Raw genomic sequence first — 20,688 nt, 5'->3', positions numbered from 1 at the left:
GAAAAGAAAGGACACAGAATTGCCAAACTAGATCTTAGAAACCAACATGTTAACAGGGCAGATAATTTTCCCCTCTTATGGCTGACCTTTCACATGAAGCACTTTGTTAAATAATTTGGTGGGATTTCCAAACCTTGAAGTCTGAGGCAATGTTTCAATGAGTGTTGGGTCTCTACCAGTACTCAGAAGAGAGAATAAGCTTAAGAGCTTTTGAGTAATAATTTATCACGAAGGTTAAATTGTGAACGAATGCTTGAATTAAACAAAAGAAACCCACAAGATGGATGTAACTCAAATATTTTCCAATGTAAGCTTCCTTTTGAAAGTAATTTAAATGTTTGTCTGCCTTCCCATTACATCTATGTGTGATATGTTGAGTAATTAACTAAAGAAGACAGAATGGGAATCCCTGTGGTATAAATTCCAGGAACAACTGAAAACTCATCCAAAGGTCACTTAGAATCAGAACAAGCCCAAATTCATAAGCTAGTCTCGAACAGAATCAAGTATCCTATAAAAATAAGACAAAATGACAAGCCATTATTTCCACCCTCTCAAAATATTTCTAAAAAACAGGATGCTATTTCTTCAGTCAGGCATATAACTTACGCAGGGCATTCTTAACTACTGATGTTGACTATTACAGCAAAACTGCGAACTTTGACATTTTGCAACTTGCATTGTGCAAAGTATATTATCTGTCCAATTCTCTTGGGTGTGTGCAGTTTACTATGTTTTTCCTATGCGTGTTTTCTTGGGGAAAAGATGTCATAAAGTCAGGACTGTTAAACGGAACAGGCAACATTTGCTTTAACACTTTCTCTCTTCTCTTTTGCAAGATTTTCTTCTCTAGAGGAAGCTATCACAGCACTTCTCCCTGCAACCTCCACATGCAACCTGTGGTATTGTTACCTAGAGCTCCATACTCTCCTATCTTAATCCATTGGCAATTCTCTAAATTGCATCTTTTCCTTTTGGACCCAAGGTGTTGTCCAGCTAATTGTAGACAGAGGTGACCTAGCGGACTAGATTCCCTTTCAGACAATGTAACATGTTTTAGCCTACCAAACACCCCCATACTCATCTTAGTTGTTTTTATAGCTAATAATTTGGGTAGATTTTTTGAATATGTAAATAGAAGGTGAGGTGACAACCAAAAAGGGAGGGCCAGTAAAAAGCCTACATTTTGGGACCCTAGACCTCTAGCTAAGAGAATGCATGTACTGAAGCTTCAGAAACTAGATATGAGAGTGGAGAGAGTTTCTAAAAGGAAAATTTTAATATATTAAAGAAAAATATCTACTTCAAAGGTATGCTTTTGCTTCTGGTTTGCCATTTGTGGAGTCTACTTAGTGTCCATTAGTTGTACTGAGGAGGTAGTTAGGGTCAGTTATGTGCCTAAATAGCTTGTGTCCTACCATGAGAATCACTGGTACTTGGCACTTTATTTGGGAGTTCAAGAGGTAGAAACAATGGGCCTTGGGAGACGTGAATCTGTAGCATGCCACATTCAGATCAGCCTAGGGAAACTTCTTGTTACAATTCTTGGAATACTGTGCCCAACCCTGAAATCCAGAAATGGCAGATTAGTGCCTCAAGCTTTAACTAGGTACTGGGTTTGTTTAACAAACTCATTCTTCTCCATTGTTTCACACAGAACTACATACTCTGCAGGTGTCCCTTCTTAATACCGATTTATTTTTATTCTTTATGTACTAATTCTCTTAGATGAGTTGATATGAAATTTATATATTTACTAGAGGCCCGGTGCATGAAATTCGTGCACTCGGGGGGGGGGGGGGTCCTTCAGCCTGGCTTGCGCCCTCTCGCAGTCCGGGAGCCCTGCGATTGAGCGCCCCGCAGAGGGAGGCCCTGCCCACCGCTGCTGGCTGGGTAGCCTGGGCCTCCCTCTTTGGGGTGATTGCGGAGCCCCCTGGCCGGCAGCCTGGGCCTCCCTCTGCAGGGTGATCATGGGGCAATGGCAGGGCCCCCCGACCAATTGCATCACACATGCCTTGGCGGCAGCAGTCAGTGCTGGGTCGCCACCGCACCCGTGACCCAGGAGGGACTGAGAGGTCAGCAGTTCAGCCCGCTCACTAGTCCCTGCCCACCCGAGCCTGCTGCGTGTGCAGCCTGGCGTTCAGTCATCCATTCGGTCATTTTGGACATTACGGACCCTGGCTCTTTATATGTTAGGATTGGGGTTAAAATTTGGGTTTTACTCCATGTGGATTTGTGGTTGGAGAGAACAGAACTGAAGTAGGAGTCAGAAGACTATATTAGTTTTGGTAATGCTATCTGCTATCTGCCATATCAAACAATCCTCAAATCTATAAAGGCTTAAGTACAATAGAAGCTTATTTCTCACTCAGGAAAAGTCCAAAGGTGTATTCTTGATTGGTGAACTGCTCTCTTCCAATTGGCGATTCAGGGACCCGTGATCCTGACATCTTTAAGATGTGGATTCCTAGGTTGCTATGTTTATTTATATCAAGCTAAAAGAAAAGGAAAGAGCATTGGGTGAGTTTTTAATGGGCCATACCCAAAAGGGTGCATATCATTTTTCTCACCATTCTTTTGACTAGAACCCAGTAATCTGGCCATAGCTAACCCCCTTCTCTTGGGATCTGGGAATATTTTTTTTAAATATATATTTTATTGATTTTTTACAGAGAGGAAGAGAGAGGGATAGACAGTTAGAAACATCGATCCGCTGCCTCTTGCACATCCCCTACTGGGGATATGCCCGCAACCAAGGTACATGCCCTTGACCGGAATCGAACCTGGGACCCTTGAGTCCGCAGGCCGACGCTCTATCCACTGAGCCAAACCGGTCTCGGCAAGGGATCTGGGAATATTACAACCTATCTTTTCAATTGCAGTTGTCTCCAGATTTGGTGGCTTTATCATATCTAAATAATACAAAACCTAGACTAAAACAATATAGGATGGAACCTACATGCTCCCTGAAGCAGATGATATCTAGAATCCTTTCATGTTCTAGTAATCTTTTGTCTTCTCATTTTAAATAGGAGAGCATTGTACTGTTTTTAAAATAGATACTTCATTATAATAAAATCTTTTGTTGCTTACAAATACTTATTTTATTTTTTTATTGAATTTATTGAGGTGACATTGGTTAATACAACTATATAGGTTTCTGGCATACAATTCCATAATACATCATCTATATATTATATTTTGTGTTCACCACCCCAAGTCAAGTTTCCTTCCATCACCATTTATTCCCCTTATACTCTCCTCTACTTCCCCCCAACCTGCTTTCCCTCTGGTAATCACCACACTATTGTCTGTGTCTATGAAGGTTTTTGTTTTGTTTTATTTTGTTTTGTTTTGTTAATCACTTCATCCTTTTCACCCAGTCCACCAACTCCCCTCCCCTCTGACAGCTGTCAGTCCGTTGTCCGTTTCTATTTTGTTTATTAGCTTATTTTGTTCATTAGATTCTACATGTAGGTGAAATCATATGGTACTTGTCCTTCCCTGACTGGCTTATTTCACTTAACATAATATTCTCCAGGTCCATCAGTGTTGTTGCAAAGGTAAGATTTCCTTTTTATGGCTGAGTAGTATTCTATTCTGTAAATGTACCACTGATTTCTTATCCACTAATTTACTGATGGGCACTTGGGCTGCTACCAAATCTTGGCTATTGTAAATAACACTGCAATAAACATAGGGGTGCATATCTTCTATTGAATTAGTGTTTCAGGTTTCTTCAGCTATATCCCCAGAAGTGGAATTGCTGAGTCATAAGGCAGTTCCATTTTCAGTTTTTTGAGGTAACTCCATAATGCTTTCCACAGTGGCTGTACCAATCTGCATTCCCACCAACAGTGCACAGGGTACCCTTTTTACCACATCCTTGCCAATACTTGTCACTTGTCAATTTATTGATGATAACCATTCTGACAGTTGTGAGGTGATATCTCATTGTGGTTTTAATTTGCATTTATCTGATGATTAGTGACGTTGAGCAGCTTTTCATATAGCTATTAGCCATTTGTATGTCCTCTATGGAGAAGTGTCTATTCAGGTATTTTGCCCACTTTTTAACTGGATGGATGGTGTGTGTGTTTTTTATGCTGAGTTTTATAAGTTCTTATAAATTTTGGATATTAACCCCTTACCAGATGTATAATTGGTGAATATGTTCTCACATTCAGTGGGCTGTTTTTTCATTTTGTTAATGGTTTCTTTTGCTGTGCAAAAACTTCTTAGTTTGATGCAGTCTCTTTTGTTTATTTTTTCCTTTTGTTTCCCTTGTCCAAGGAGATATATCAGAAAAAATATTGCTATAAAAGATGTCCGAGATTTTACTGCCTATGTTTTCTTCTAAGATCTTTACGGTTTTGAGTCTAACATTTCAGTCTTCAACTCATTTTGAGTTTATTCTTGTGTATATTATAAGAAGGTGGCCAAGTGTGATTTTTTTTGCACATATCTCTCTAATTTTCCCAACACCATTTATAGAATAGACTGTCTTTATCCCATTGTATGTTCTTGTCTCCTTTGTCAAATATTGACCACAAAGACATTGATTTATTTCTGGGTTCTCTATTCTGTTACATTGATCTATATGTCTGTTTTTATGCCACTACTATGCTGTTTTTATCACTATAGCCTTGTAGTAGAATTTGATATCAGGTAGTGATTCTTCCAACTTGTTCTTCCTTCTCAAGTTTGCTGTGACATTTGGAGTCTTTTGTGGTTCCATATAAATTGTTGGAATATTTGTTCTAGTTCTGTGAAATATGCCATTAGTATCTTGATAGGAATTGCACTGAATCAATAGATTGCTTTGGGCAGTATGGACATTTTAATGATGTTAATTCTTCCTATTCGTTAACATGGTACATGCTTCCACTTATTTGTATCTTCTTCGATTTCTTTCTTCAATGTCTTATGATTTTCTGAGTACAGGTCTTTTATATCCTTGGTTAAATTTGTTCCTTGGTATTTTTTATGCTATTGTTAATGAGATTGTTGTTTTAGTTTCCCTTTCTGATAGTTCATTGTTGGTGTATAGAAATGCAACCAATTGATGGATATATATTTTTTATATCCTGCTACTTTACTGAATTCATTTATCAGTTCTAATAGTTTTTTGGTGGAATCTTTAGGGTTCTCCATATACAGAATCATGTCATCTATAAACAATAACAGTTTTAAGTCTTCCTTTCTAATTTGGATGCACTTTTATTCTTTTTTTAAATATGCATTTTATTGATTTTTTTACAGAGAGGAAGGGAGAGGGATAGAGAGTCAGAAGCATCGATGAGAGAGAAACATAGATCAGCTGCTTCCTGCACACCCCTCACTGGGGATGTGCCCACAACCAAGATGCCCTTGACAGGAATCAAACCTGGGACCTCTCAGTCTTCAGGCTGACGCTCCATCCACTGAGCCAAACCAGTCAGGGCTGCACTTTTATTCTTTTTGTCTAATTGCTGTGGCTAGAACTTCCAGTATTATGTTGAATAGAGGGGTGAAGACAGACATCCTTGTCTTGTTCCTGATCTTAAGGAAAACACTTTTAGTTTTTGCCCATTAAGTATGATGTTGGCTATGGGTTTGTCATATATGACCTTTATTACATTGAGCTATGTTCCCTCTATTCCCAGTTTTCTGATAGTTTTTATCATAAATGGGTGCTAGATTTTATAGAATGCTTTTTCTGCAGCTATTTATTATGATCATGTGGTTTATATCCTTCATTTTATTTATGTGGAGTATCATATTTATTGATTTTTAGATACTATACAAACCTTGGATCTCTGGAATATATCCCACTTGGTCATGGTGTATGATCTTTTCAATGTATTGCTTGATCACATTTGCTAATATTATGTTTAGGATTAGTATCTGTGCTCATCAGGGACATTGGCCTATAATGTCCTTTCTTTGTAGTGTCTTTATCTGGTTTGGGAATTAAAATAATCCTAGCTCCATAAAATGAGTTTGGGAGTCTTTCCCCCTCTTTATTTTTTTGAGATAATTTGAGAAGGATGACTGTTAGTTCTTTTAATATTTGGTAAAATTCACCTGTGAAGCCATCCGATCCAGGTTTTTGTTGCTGTGAGTTTTTTCATTACTGCTTCAATTTCATTATTTGTAATATGTCTATTCAGATTCTCTAATTCTTCATGATTCAGTTTTGAAAGGTTGTCTGTTTCTAGGAATTCATCCATTTTGTCCAAATTATCCAATTTTTTAGTATATGGTTTTTCATAATATTTTCTTATAATCCTTTTTATTTCTGTGGTGTCAGTTGTTAATTCCCCACTTTCATTTCTGATTTTATTTGAGTCCTCTTTCTTTTTTTGTTGTTGAAACTGGTTAAAGGTTTGCCAATCTACTATATATTTTCAAAGAACCAGCTCTTGGTTTCATTGATGTTTTGTATTGTTTGTTAAGACTCTCTTTTGTTTATTTCTGCTCTGATCATTATTATTTCCTTTCTTCTACTCACTATTAGTTTTGTTTATTCTTTTTCAAGTTCATTTAAGTGTAAAGTTAGGCTATTTATATGTGATTTTTCTTATTTTCTGAGCTAGGCCTGTAATGCTATGAACTTCTCTCTAAAGACTGCTTTGGCTGTGCTTCATAAATTTTGGTTGTTGTGTTCTCATTTTCATATGTCACATGGTATCTTTTGATTTTTTCTTGATCTCATTGTATTGTTCAATAAGATGTTATTTAGCCTCTAGTGTTTGTGTGTTTTCAGTTGTGTGTGTGTGATTTATAGTTTCATACTATTACGGTCAGAGAAGATGCTTGATATTATTTCAATCTTCTTAAATTTATTGATACTTGTACTGTGTCCTAACATAAGGTCTATACTAGATAATGTCCCATGTGCATTTGAAAGGAAAATATATTTTGCTGCTGTGGTGTGAAATGCTTTGAAGATATCAATGAAATCTAGCTAATCTAATGTATCAGTTAAGTCCACTGCTTTCTAGTTGATTTTCTGTCTGTATGATCTGTCCATTGATGCCCATGGGGTGTTAAAATATCCTACTATGATTGTATTACTATTGCTTTCTCCCTTTATATCCATCAAGATTTTCTTTATATCTTTAGGTGATCCTATGCTGAATGCACGATGACAGAAAACTTCTCTAACTTGGTGAAATAAAAAGACACACAAGTACAGGAAGCACAGAGTCTCAAACAAGATGAACCCAAAGAGGCCCCCACTAAGACACATCATAATTATAATGGCAAATGTTAAAGATAAAGAGAGAATCTTAAAAGTAACAAGAGAAAGACAATTACCAACAGGGGAGCTACCATAAGATTGACTGCTGATTTCTCAACAGAAATATTTCAGGCCAGAAGGGATTGGCATGAAGTATTAAAAGTGATAAAAAGCAAGGAGCTACAACCAAGACCATTTTAACCAACAAGGTTATCATTTAAAATTGAAGAGGAAATAAAGAGCTTCCTAGAAAAGAAAAATATAAAGGAGTTGTTTCCACTAAACTAGTATTAAAAGAATAAAATGGCAATAAATATGTACTTATCAATAGTCACTTTAAATGTAAAAGGCTTAAATGCTCTACTCAAAAGACATAGAGTAGCTAAATGGGTAAGAAAGCAAGACCCATATCTATGCTGTATACAAGAGACCTACCTCAGAATGAAAGGTACACACAGACTAAAAGTAAAGGGATGGAAAATGACATTTCATGCAAATGGAAATTTTTTTAAATGCTGGGGAAACAATACTTACATATGGCAAAATAGACTTTAAAACAAAGATGATAGTAAGAGACAAACAAGGACACTACATAATTATAAAGGGAACAATCCAACAAAAGTGATAACCTTTGTAAATATTTATAATAATGTCTTGATCTCCTGAAGTTATCCAGTCTTTGATGCCAGGGATTTTCTGACTCAGGAGTTACATAAAGGAAATTGCACAGAAGGTCCTTGTAAGAGTCATTGCTTAAGCGGAGGCAGGGGAAAATGTGGGCTCTGATTTGGAACACCTTTCATTTTGCTCTATTACAAATGAAAAATAAAAATAATTCTAGTGTGCCTTGTTTGGACTTCTTTTTCTACTCTCCTTAGCTCTTCTCTCTTCTTGACTTTTGGATTCAGAATAGGAGAAGGTTTCCTCCTGGTACTGTGGTTGTGTAAGTTTGAGATGTATGTTGAAAGGAATCAGGAAAATATTGGAGTAAAATTATTCCTATAAAATGTACATGAGCATAGTGTTTTGCATGAAGTAGGTGCTCAATAAGTACTTTTAAATTAATAATAAATAAGCACATGCTTTTGCTATTATTATATTACACTAGTGGCCTGGTGCATGAAATTCATGCAATGGGGAGTGTCCCTCAGCCCGGCCTGCATCTTCTCCAATCTGGGACCCCCCCCCTGTGAGATTGGGCCTAAACCGGCACTTGGACATCCTTCTCGCAATCCAGGACCACTGGCTCCTAACCGCTCACCTGCCTGCCTGCTTAATCACCCCTAACCACTCTGCTCGCCCCCAACTACCCCCCCGCACCAGCCTTCTTTCCCCCAACTGACACCTCCCACTGGCCTTCTTGCCCCCAACTGCCCTCCCCTCCTGGCCTGATTGCCCCTAACTGCTTCTGCCTCGGCCCCGCCACCATGGCTTTGTCCAGAAGGACGTCCATCCAGAAGATCTCCTGGAAGATCTCCCAGTCTAATTAGCATATTACCCTTTTATTAGTATAGATGGTGTTTGGGTTTAATTTTGTTGCCCCGTTGAAGACCTAACCCTGATACCTCAGAATGTGATCTTAATTGGAGATAGGGTCTTTACAGAGGTAAGCAAGTTAAAATGAGGCCATATGACTGTGGCACTTATAAAAAATGGGGGAAATTTGAAGACACACATACAGGGAGAACCCCATTGTGAATATCAAGGTAGAGGTAAGAGTGATCCTTCTACAAATCAAGAAATACCAAAGATTGAAAGAATATCACCAAAAGCCAGGGAGAGGCCTGGAACAGTCTTCCTCACAATTCTCAGAAGGAACCAACCCGGTCTCCATCTTGATCTCAGACTTCTAGTCTCTAAAACTGTGAAATAATAAATTTTTGTTGTTGTAGTCTTTCTAAAAAGGTACATGGGGTATAAGACAAAACAAAAGAAATATATCCTAGTATATGAAGACATGGGAATTTTACTGAATATTTACTGAATGAATGAACTAAATTCTAATCTGGCACAGTGATCCTTTGTGTAGTCTTAATCTATACTTGATCCTTCTTTTATTCTATCTCCTTTCCAAATACACTTCTTAGAAATATTGTGAGGAATCATTTGATTTAAAAAATAATTTTGGAAATTGCTCTCAGTTATTATAAAAGTTGCAGAGAAGGATTATGTGTGAGGCAACATTACGTAAGCATTTGCGTAAGGAAATAAACAGAGAAGTGCATTTTAGTTCAGGAATTAATATTTTGGTTCCAGTTGTGATCAAGGGTACCACAGTTGTTGGAAATCAAGGAAACAGTTTTGAGTCTTTCCCCGCCCAGGAAGTTCTGTGTGATTTTTCTTACTTTTGTTATGTTTGGTTCTGAAAATGCACCCATTCACAAAACCTCTGGGCAGTTGAACAAAACAGATGTATAATCCTCTGAAATGGGCCAGGACTCAAGTTGAAGTACAGTTGGCTGGACATCTAAGAACACAATGAAAAAAAGGCTCACCTTTCTCTTCCACAGGAAGTGGCCAAGTGAAACTTTCCAAATTCTCGAGAAGAAAAAGAAAAAGAAAAAGATGCTTCTGACTCATCTTCTGTATGTCTTTAAGTCTTGCTCAAAATATTTCTTTTCAAATGGAAAAAGGAAGGCTGAAGGAAACAGTGAAAGTCAAGGCACTAATTTTGTGTCAAGGAAAACACACCTGTGAAATCTCTGGACTTTAATTGTATAAAAAAATTTGGGGGGGGGGGGGAATCCTAATTTATTCAATGCCTTAATTTGAAGATGAAGATAAGATGTTAAAGAATGGTGAGACTGAGGTACTCGGTTGGAAAGATGGCTTTTTCTCTGTATCTCAAAGACATTTGAAAAAATTGCAAAGCTTCCCACAAGAACCATTTCTGTGGTTGGAGAAACTGCCTTTTCTGAACACTTCAAATCTCTCAAACAATGGAAATTTAATACCACCCCTTCCCCCAAAAAAGTGCTAGCTCCAGATATAAAAAGATTCAGATATTCAAAGAACCCTTTGGGAGTGTGTGAGTTTGCTTGTTGTGTCTTGCTTCAGTCAACACAATTCTGAAAATCCTAGAGACCCTTCCCTCAAATAATAGGTTCAGGTGAGTAGCACTCTCTCTCACCACAATAACTAAATTGATATCAACTCCAGGGACAAGAATTCTGGGACATGAGAGAACATGAAACATTTAAATACTGGTTATACCATTTAGTTCAACTCTTTCACTTTGAAGATGTGGTTGCTGAGCCTCAGAGACAGAACTGCACACTGGAACTGATCTGGAGGTCCCTTCTGCAGGTAACATGGAACAGGCCACCTCAGACTGCACTCCAGGTCCTGCCCATCTTGCTGCAGTGATCAGGGAGCTGTGAATGTCTCCATAGGTCTCACTAGAATCCTTGACTGGTTGACTTGAGTCTGACAGGAAAAGTTGGGGGTCCTTATGACCACCCCCTTCCATCCACACCTCTGCCCTATAGATTCTGTAAAACAAGGGAGTTCTGAGGCTTTGAGCAGCCTGTGGGATAGAAACTGAAAAGGCAAGGTGAAGAACAGAGCCTGGTATTCCCAAGGACAATACAAATGGTATGAACCTTGCATTTCCCCTGTCCTTCACTTTTATTCCTTTTGAAAATGTTTTATTTTGAGCAAGACTCAAATAGAATAGGAGTCAGAGGCATCTTCTTTCTCTTGAGAATTTGGAAGGTTTCACTTGGTATCTTCTCCATCTTCCTCTTCTTAAAGAATACCCTTCAACATTTCATATAATGCTGGTTTGGTCGTGATGAACTCCTTCAGCTTTTTCTTATCTGGGAAGCTCTTTATCTGACCTTCAGTTCTAAATGAGAGCTTTGCTGAGTAGAGTAATCTTGGTTATAGGTCCTTGCTATTCATCACTTTGAATATTTATTGCCACTCCCTTCTGGCCTGCAAAGTTTCTGTTTAGAAATCAGCTGACAGTCGTATGGGTGCTCCCTTGTTGGTAACTAACTGCTTTTTTATTGCTGCTTTTAAGATTCTTGCTTTGTCTTTGACCCTTGGCATTTTAATTATGATGTGTCTTGGTGTGGGTTCCTCTTGTTTGGGACTCTATGTGCTTCCTGGACTGTAAGTATGTTTCTTTCACCAATAGGAGAAGTTTTCTGTCATCATTTCTTCAAATAAGTTTTCAATATCTTGCTCTTTCTCTTCTCCTTCTGGCACCCCCATGATGCAAATGTTGGTATGCTTAAAGTTGTCCCAGAGGCCACTTCCACTATTTTCATATTTTTGGATTCTTTTTTCTTTTTGTTTTTCTGATTGTGTGTTTTTTGCTTCCTCATATTCCAAATCGCTGATTTGATTCTCAGCATACTCTACTGTTGATTCCCTATAAATTATTCTTCATTTCAGTTAGTATACCCATCATTTCTGACTGGTCCTTTTTCATGTCTTTGACATTCTCACTAAGATTAAGCGGGAGGTTTCTAAAAGGCATATCATACGTCCTTCAAAGCAGTGAAGGAAATAAAAAAACTTTTCATCATTCTCATAATAAAAAAAATAAAATTCTCCACATTCTATAGGTTCAAATTAGTTTCTGTCCCTAAGTTTTAATTTGAAACAAGAAAAGTATATGGAGTCACTTTCTCAAGGCACTTTTGACTATGTAGGCATTTGACACATGTACTTGAGGCAGCCATTTGGCACAGGTGATTCAAAACACATTAAAATGGCATTTAATGCATAACCTTCATTCATTTAATTACCAAGAAATACAAGTATTTATAACAATTAACGCGAGGCAAACTTCTATTTTAATGATATTAATTTGAGTGTTTTATTGAGTACTGAGAGAATCATTAAATATGCAATTAAGGATTTCCTATGAAGGTTGAAGTTAATATTAGTTGAACAAATTACTGCCCAAATATCCTCCTTTTCCCAAATACTATATTTATCAGGAAGTCCTCAAAATACATACGTGGCTATCTTTATTTTCAAAACTAAAAAAAACCCAACTATCATTACTAAGCAGAAGTTCTATGTATTTATTTAAAGTATATGAGTATGGCTATTAAGAGCATTCATAAGAGAATTTGACACTTGAATCATTCATTCATGTATATTGTTAGAGAATAGGCAGTTGCTTTAAGCAATAATAAATTGATGGCGCCCGGCCAATGTGGCTCAGTGGTTGAGTGTCAACTTCTGAATCCGGTGGTCATGGGTTCAATTCTGGGTCCGGGCACATGCCTGGGTTGCAGGCTCCATCCCCACTAGGGGGAGTGCAGGAGGAAGTTGATCAATGATTCTCTCTTATCATTGACACTTATCTCTCTACCTCTCCCTTCCTCTCTGAAATCAATTTATATATATATAAAAGAATAATTGACGGTCTTTTCTGAAATGAGTTTGGTAAATACATGCCTCTTGATTGTACTTTGCCTGCCAGATGGTGTCTGGGTGTATCCCCCATCCTTACTCCTCCCTGACTCTTGCCTCATTGCCTCATGCCTTGTTAGTTTCCTTGCCAAGGGATAGCGTGAGGACAATTATGTCACACACTTCTTGATATTAAAAGGAGTTGAAATTTTAATATGGCTTGTTTTTGGATTGTGTGAAAAAGTCTACACATCAATAAGCAAGGTCATTTATCCTCTCTATTCTCCTCCTGTCCAACTCCCACCATTTTGTCAACTTTTGTTTTGCTCAAATGACTTCATGCCAAACCAACTGCCAGTACTTAGTTGGTAATTTGGGTCTTTAATTGTTGAGAACCTTCTATTTCAGCATATGGATAAAAGCATACACATTTTCTTAATGTACTTCCATGTGTATCATAAATATTGTGAATGTTATTTATGATTTTCATCTTGGCCAAAAAACAATCTCTGCTTTAATTATAACAAAAGTATTAAGTAAGTTTCTTAAGGGGAAAAAATGAAAAAGCATCATGAATTGAAGTGCTAAAAGGAAATTAAATGGAGAGGTGAATCTACAATTCTTTTTATTGACATATATAGATTCATGTTAAACTCCCTAATGTATTAAAGTGTACATTTTTAACCATTTGTATGTCATAAGTGTCTAGAGACGCAAGCGGCGGACCTTTTTAAATTAAATCCAAAATGTCGTGGCAGTTAGCTGGTTAATTTTCTAGTAATTCACGACAAAGACACGGATTTTTAATATTTTTTTTTCAGGTCAGTCAGTTTCATTATTCAAATGCATCTATCTGGTTTGCAAGATGCTGGGCTACATAGATCACTCATACACACACACACACACACACACACACACACACACATACACATGAAGGCATCAGTGCTGATCACAAAGGAGGTAGTGAAATATGGGAAAGATGGCTCTGTAATTAAGAACTTGAATTGATAGTGTAGTATGTAGTTAGTGGGTTGAAGTTAGAATATCTGTAGAATCAAATCTGACTTTTAAAAGAAACAACTTTATCATAGAAAGTCCAAATATTGTCACTATTGTTTGAATCAAGAAGAAATTAATAAATCCCATAGATGAGAAATAGCAGTGCTTTTTGTCAGAGCCATCCCATGTCTGCTCTTACTGTGCTTACAAATGGAAATAAAGAACATTATAGTTCAGAAGAAATGAAACAACAAATGAAAAATTATATAGACACATTCCATCTCTGAAGACCTTATGTTCTGCCATTATTATGAGAAAGATTACTCTTTCCTGAATATCCCTATCCAGAAATGTCCCCCAAAAAATACCCCAGGCTTTAAAAGGATAGTGGAATAACTGGAATCCAAAAACAGTTGAGCAGGGAGCAGGAGGTATCAGGGAATAGAAGAGACATCTCAGCATATTCCTTTGATGAGATGTGAAGACTGATGATGGATTGTTTTGATTACTGTTTCTCACAATTTAGTTTTACAATTATGTAATGAAAAATGTCATTTTATGAGAAAAACAATGCTGTAATGTTAAATTAAGCATAGTTATGAAAGAGAGTGAGGCCTCCTGAACAATTTAACAGAGTGATTATTCAGCTCTTCTCTTTTCATTCTCTATAATCTCTCTCTATGACCAAAGTTTTCCTACCTAATGATGGCTCAAATTCTTTTTTTAAAATAAATCTTTATTGTTCAGATTATTACAGGTGTTCCTCTCCCCCCCCATACTTCCCCTCCACCTGATTCTCCACCCCACCTATGCCCTCACCCCCCACCACTGTCTTTATCCATAGGTGTAAGACCTTTGTCCAATCTCTTCTCACACCCTTTAGACCCCCTTCCCCCTGAGAGTTGTCAGTCCACTCCCTTTCTATGTCCCTGATTCCATTATATTCACCAGTCCATTCTGTTCTTCAGACTTTTTATGCACTTGCTTTTTAGATTCACTCGTTGGTAGGTATGTATTTGATGTCTTTTTGTTGTTCATAATGTTTATCTTTACCTTTTTCTTCTTCTTCCTCTTCTTAAAGAATAGCCTTCAGCATTTCATGTAATTCTGGTTTTGTGGTGATGAACTCCTTTAGCTTTTTCTTATCTGTGAAGCTCTTTATCTGACCTTCAATTCTGAATGATAGCTTTGCTGGGTAGAGTAATCTTGGTTGTAGGTTCTTGCCATTCATCACTTTGAATATTTCTTGCCACTCCCATCTGGCCTGCATAGTTTCTGTTGAGAAATCAGCTGACAGTCGTATGGGTACTCCCTTGTAGGTAACTAACTCTTTTTCTCTTGCTGCTTTCAAGATTCTCTCTTTGTCTTTTGCCCTTGGCATTTTGATTATGATGTGTCTTGGTGTGGTCCTCTTTGGATTCCTCTTGTTTGGGGTTCTGTGTGCTTCCTGAACCTGTAAGTCTATTTCTTTCATCAGGTGGGGAAAGTTTTCTGTCATTATTTCTTCTAATAGGTTTTCAATATTCTGCTCTCTCTCTTCTTCTGGCACCCCAAAAATTCGGATGTTGGTACGCTTAAAGTTGTCCCAGAGGCTCCTTACATTATCTTCATATTTTTGGATCTTTTTTTCTTTTTGGTTGGGTGTTTTTGATTTCCTCATATTTTTTGTTTTCTCTGGTTGGGTGTTTTTTGTTTCCTCATATTTGAGATCTTTGGTTTGTTTCTTGGGGTACGTTGATCTACAGTTGAGTTTCTATATATTCTTTATTTCAGACAGTGTATGCTTAATTTCTGACTGGTTCTTTTCCATTTTTTTGACATTCTCATTGAGGTCCTTAAAGTCCTCATCAAGTTTCTCCACAGTTTTTAGAAGATTCTTGAGTAACCTTATAAATGTGGTTTTGAACTCTATATCATCCCATAGTTTACTTTCCTCCATTTCTTTCATTTGTGACATGTTTCTGTGCCTCCGCATTTTGGCTGCTTCCCTGTGTTGATGGAGCGCCTTTGTGTTGTAGGTGACCTATAGGGCCAGTAGCTCAGCCTCCCCAATCACCTGAGGTGGACAGTCTTGGTGCACCTCTTTATGAGCTGAGTGCAAAGTCTTGGTGTAGTTAAACCTTGGTTGCTGTTGGTACCCTGGGAGGAATTGTCCTCCAAGCCAATTGGCTGTGGGGACCCGCTGTGTTTATAACTGCTGTGCTGGAGACATGCTTCTGGTGCAGGACTTGTTTCAATGGTGCTTTGGTGCTCTCTGAGTCTGCCTCCTGACTGTGTCACTTATGGATGTGAGGAGTTGAGGTTTGTGTCTCACACTGACCACTAGGTTCACTGGCTTCTGGATCTCTAATGGGGTGCAGGTCAGCTACTGTCTGAGGCCACCCTGTAGGAGCTACAGGAGAATTCATCTTCTCCTCCCTGCTTGGGATTTGTAGATTTTGGAGCTGTCTGAACTGGTTGCTAGGTTAAGCGGCACTCCATTCATATGCAAAAGCCATTGCTTGGAGCTTGGGTGAGTGTGTAGGTTGTGTGGGTCAGGGTCTCAGGGCGTCACTAGGCTAGGGCATGGCAAACAGCAATGGCTGGGAGCCAGCCTTCCCACGTCTCACGTCCCAGCGCCGCAAACAACCACTCCTCCACACAGCTCTGCAAGCAAGCCACCCTCACTTTCCGACCCGATGGTAAACAGTCCAGAGACAGAGAGGCATCAAGGATGCTTCTCCCCGTAGGAGTCTGGGTCCCACGCATTTCCCCTTTGGTTTGAAGAAAGCAATGCCCGCTGCCAGCTGGGATCTGCCTTCAGCCCGTATCTCGCTACGTGCGCCCTGGTACCTCAGTTTTTCAGCGTTTGTGTCCTGAACGCTCCTCTCTGTTTCCGTCTAGTTGTGGAGCCTCCTTTCAGCCAGCCCTCCCATGGCTCTGGGTGATAGAGGCTCTGTCCTTTAGTTGTAGCTCTGAAATTGTTGTGCATGGCCGCAGATTAGGTGTTCACCTATGCCTCCATTTTGGGTTCTCTCATGATGGCTCAAATTCTTAGCTCTGTTTATCCAGAACAGACTTCCCTCTTGTTCTACAAACCTGCAAATAATATATCCCTTCCTACCTGACACTTCCTCCTGAACATGCTCCAGTCACTTCAAACTCCACTGATCATATCCTCACTACCCTCGCTGTAATTTCTGGTCATACTGAGAAGTGTTGCAACACTTCACCCTTGACTTTCCCCATAAAGAATTCAAATCTGTGTACACTAAGAGACATAAACTCTAATGATTCTTTTAGGCTTGGTTTCTCAAAGTGGTTTTTGTTCATGTAGCAAATAATGGTATAATTCTCTATAGGCTCTACAGATATTCAAAAATAAAAAATGTGGACTCTTCTCATCATGTTGGCAAAAACTCTATGTGGTAAGGTTATCTTCTATTAAAGCAGCATTTCCTTTGTAGATAGGTAGGTGGTAGAAAATGGTTACTAGTAGATATGCAGATAGAGGGCAAAGAAACAGAGAAATATACAAAGAGCTATAGATATTAGTGCTTTATAAAATGAAGGAATAAATGGATGAATGAGTTATTGGTTCTCAGTGGGGTAGAAAGGTATCTCTGCTGAGGGCTCTTTCTCAGTCTACTGTAAACATGGTTTGAGTTGTAGAGAACCATCCTATTTTCAAGCACATTGCTCTATTTTTTTAATTTAAATTTTTTTATTGATTTTAGAGAGAAAGAGAGAGGGAAAGAGGGAGAGATAGAAACATCAATGATGGGAGAATCATTGACTGGCTGCCTCTTGCACGCCCCCACTGGGGATTGAGCCTGCAACCCAAGCACATGCCCTGACTGGGAATCAAATCGTGACCTCCTGGTTCATAGGTCGACAGTAAACCACTGAGCCACACTGGCTGGGCAGCTTCAATCATTTTGTAACATCAGTGTCTTCCAGTCTTTTCCATGTGGGATTATACCAATGCTCAAACTTCAGGATTTCCCACAATGGAGCAGGTATCCTTAGGGCAATTTCCTGATTAGGGTGGCTCTTCACAAGGGGGCCCTTACCCCCTTTTTCTGCGGCAGTGGTTTTAAGGGAGAGTGATGAGTTGTAAATGCCATAAACTATCACAGGTCTGGGAGCTGGTGCTGGGCCCGCCATGGCTTAATTCCAATCCCTGGCTTTCCTAAAGATGAATGCTTGGTTCTAGGCTTATAAAAGCAACACTCTGGAAGAGACCGAAACTACACACAAACTACAATTTGGGGGATTTGAGAAACCACAGAAATAGTGTTTTTCTTTCCATTTCTACAAGTGGACTGGAAACCCTCTCTCCAACTCTGCCCTCCATCCCCAACCAGGAGGCAGCAATCTCCTGCTCTATTGTTTTCACTTTTCATCCCTTTCCCTCATCAAAATCTGCTTTCAGAAAGCAATCTGGTATCAGTCACTTAAGCAAAACCAGGACAAGGGCTGTGCTGGAGGAAGAACAAGAAGCATTTGTTTGGGGAAGGGGCATACATAAAAACAATTCACAGGCAAATCCAAGACTAAAGTGGGTAAAGGGTTGAATGGATTATGTTTTGGGGCAAGGCACAGGAAATAGGGTATGTATGCAGTTGTTTTGGATGAAACCCCAGCCTTGTGTTTATGTGCAGGGGTTCCTCCTTGGAAACTAAAGATTCCTGGATATTAGGTGTACTTTCATTGTTCTTATAGAGAGAACTAACACCTACCAAGCGCTTTTTCTGTGACAGGCACTGTGCTAAGGACTTAACTTGCATTATTTTATTGAATTCTTGCAACAATCCTATGGTGTAAGCATTATGTTTATCTTCATCACTTGTTTAAGCTTCTAGCGTACTATATATTGAATCCAGGCTTTGAATCTAACTCTGGCTGATTCTAGAGACAACGCCCACCCTAAACAGCCATATGGCCTCCATATGGTAGAGTGTTGGATTAATATAAAGACCATATTTGACATACAGCAACACTCTCCAGTGTCTAAGTAAATAGAATGGGACCTCCTCAAAACCCTCCTTCATCTAATGCTGTTCTCCGGAGATGTTCAATGATCCTTATGCCTCCCTGGTTTCTGTGATGATAATTTATCTATTTTGATATCTCAGTATTTAATTAACTAGCCTTGGCCTGCAGGATTTGTCTCTGGAATATCAGCTCTGAGATGAATCTAGTATACATTTTAATCAAATCCAGAAGAGCCTAATGAAGTCAGCCTCAAATAGGTATGTCCATAAAGAAAACTACTACAATGGCATGGGTGGTAACAATTATAAATTTTGTCATCCTATCTAATAATAGACAAATATGCAAATTGACCATACCTCCGACACACCCACAAGCCACGCCCACAATCCAATCAGAGCAAGTATGCAAATTAACCCAAACCAAGATGGCTACAGCCACAGAGAACAAGGTTTCCTAAGTAACAGAGGAAGCCAAGCTTTCCGCCTGCCCTGGCCAGGCCTAAGCCTCCACTCAAGCTACTAAGTTTCAATTATAGAAGGTAAACATATTCAAACAAATGGCAGCAGAATGGAGCTTGAGAGAGCAGGCCAGGGTTGCCGCCAGCAACAGGGGAAGCAAAGCTTTCCGCACACCCTGGCCGGGCCCACCCACTTTAGGCAACAAAGTTTCAATTATAACCCCAACACAAATGGCTGCTGGCCTCAGAGGGAGCCCCAGGCTTGGCTCCGCTCCAGGCTACAAAGTTTCAATTGTAGAAGGAAAATAAATTCCAGATACCAGGGCCTCCGCTTGGGTTGCCAGGGGGTGTGGCCGGCCTGCAAACCACCACAGGCCCCTCGCTCAGGCTGCCTCACACCCCAAGGGAACCCCCACCTGATCCGGGATGCCCTTCAGGGCAAACCAGCTGGCCCCCACTCCTGTACCAGGCCTCTATCCTATCTAATTAAAGAGTAATATGCAGATTGATCATCACTGCAACACACAATATAGCTGCCCCCATGTGGTCAAAGATCCTGCCCCCATGTGGACACAAGATGGCCACCACAAGATGGCCAGCAGAAGAGGGCAGTTGGGAGGCACCCGGCCTGCAAGGGAGGGCAGTTGGAGGTGATCAACCCTGCAGGAGAGGGCAGTTAGGGGTGACGAGGCCAGCAGAAGAGGGAAGTTGGGGGCAAATAGGCTGGCAGCAGAGTGGTTAGGGGGTGATCAGGCTGGCAGGCAGAAGCGGTTAGGGACAATCAGGAAGGCAGGCAGGCAAGCAGTTGGGAGCCAGCAGTACTGGATTGTGAGAGGGATGTCCGACTGCCCGTTTAGGCCCGATCCCACCCCGTTTAGGCCCGATCCACCGGGATCGGGCCTAAATGGGCAGTCGGACATCCCTCAAGGGGTCCCATATTGGAGAGGGTACAGGCTGGGCTGAGGGACAACCCCCCTCCGTGCACGAATTTCGTGCACCGGGCCTCTAGTTTCCTAATAACATGCCATGTTGACCAAATTATCCACCAGGATTCCTGAATCCCAATAAATGTGGACACATTGAGCAAAGTACCTAAAAAGGATTTCGCCCAATTATTGGAGTGTGATGCTTAACTTCATTTCTAATTCCCTAAACTGTGTTCTAGAATACATCAATATTGAATCAATGTTGCCTTGGGTCTCATCAGCCCAGGGACTCATGCACTATCACACCCTTTATTTTCATTCAATAATTCAACACAGAATCATTGATCATCTACTCTGGGCCATGCCGTGGCACTAAACAATGAACAGGGCTGGCACTGTCCCTCAGGAAGCTTATGGTCCAAAGTGGGAGCAGAGTCATGCTGCAGTGTGGCGGGTACTAACCATGGAAGATTCCCATTCCACCTCCTAACAAACTTTACTTTCTAGCCACGTTTTTAATCTTAATAAAAATGTGGGCCCTTCATGCAGGTTGAAAGTTCTCTCAGGTTGAAAGTTCTCTGGGATCTCACTTAGTCACTCAAAAGTCCCCAATGGCCCTGACCAGTTTGGCTCAGTGGATAGAGCATCAACCTGCGGACTGAAGGGTCCCAAGTTTGATTCCGGTCAAAGGCATGTACCTTGGTTGCGGGCACACCCCCAGTAGGAGGTGT

The sequence above is a fragment of the Eptesicus fuscus genome, chromosome 5, assembly GCF_027574615.1.
Source record: "Eptesicus fuscus isolate TK198812 chromosome 5, DD_ASM_mEF_20220401, whole genome shotgun sequence".
Taxonomy (NCBI): Eukaryota; Metazoa; Chordata; class Mammalia; order Chiroptera; family Vespertilionidae; genus Eptesicus; species Eptesicus fuscus.
This window is presented reverse-complemented; position numbering follows the sequence as displayed.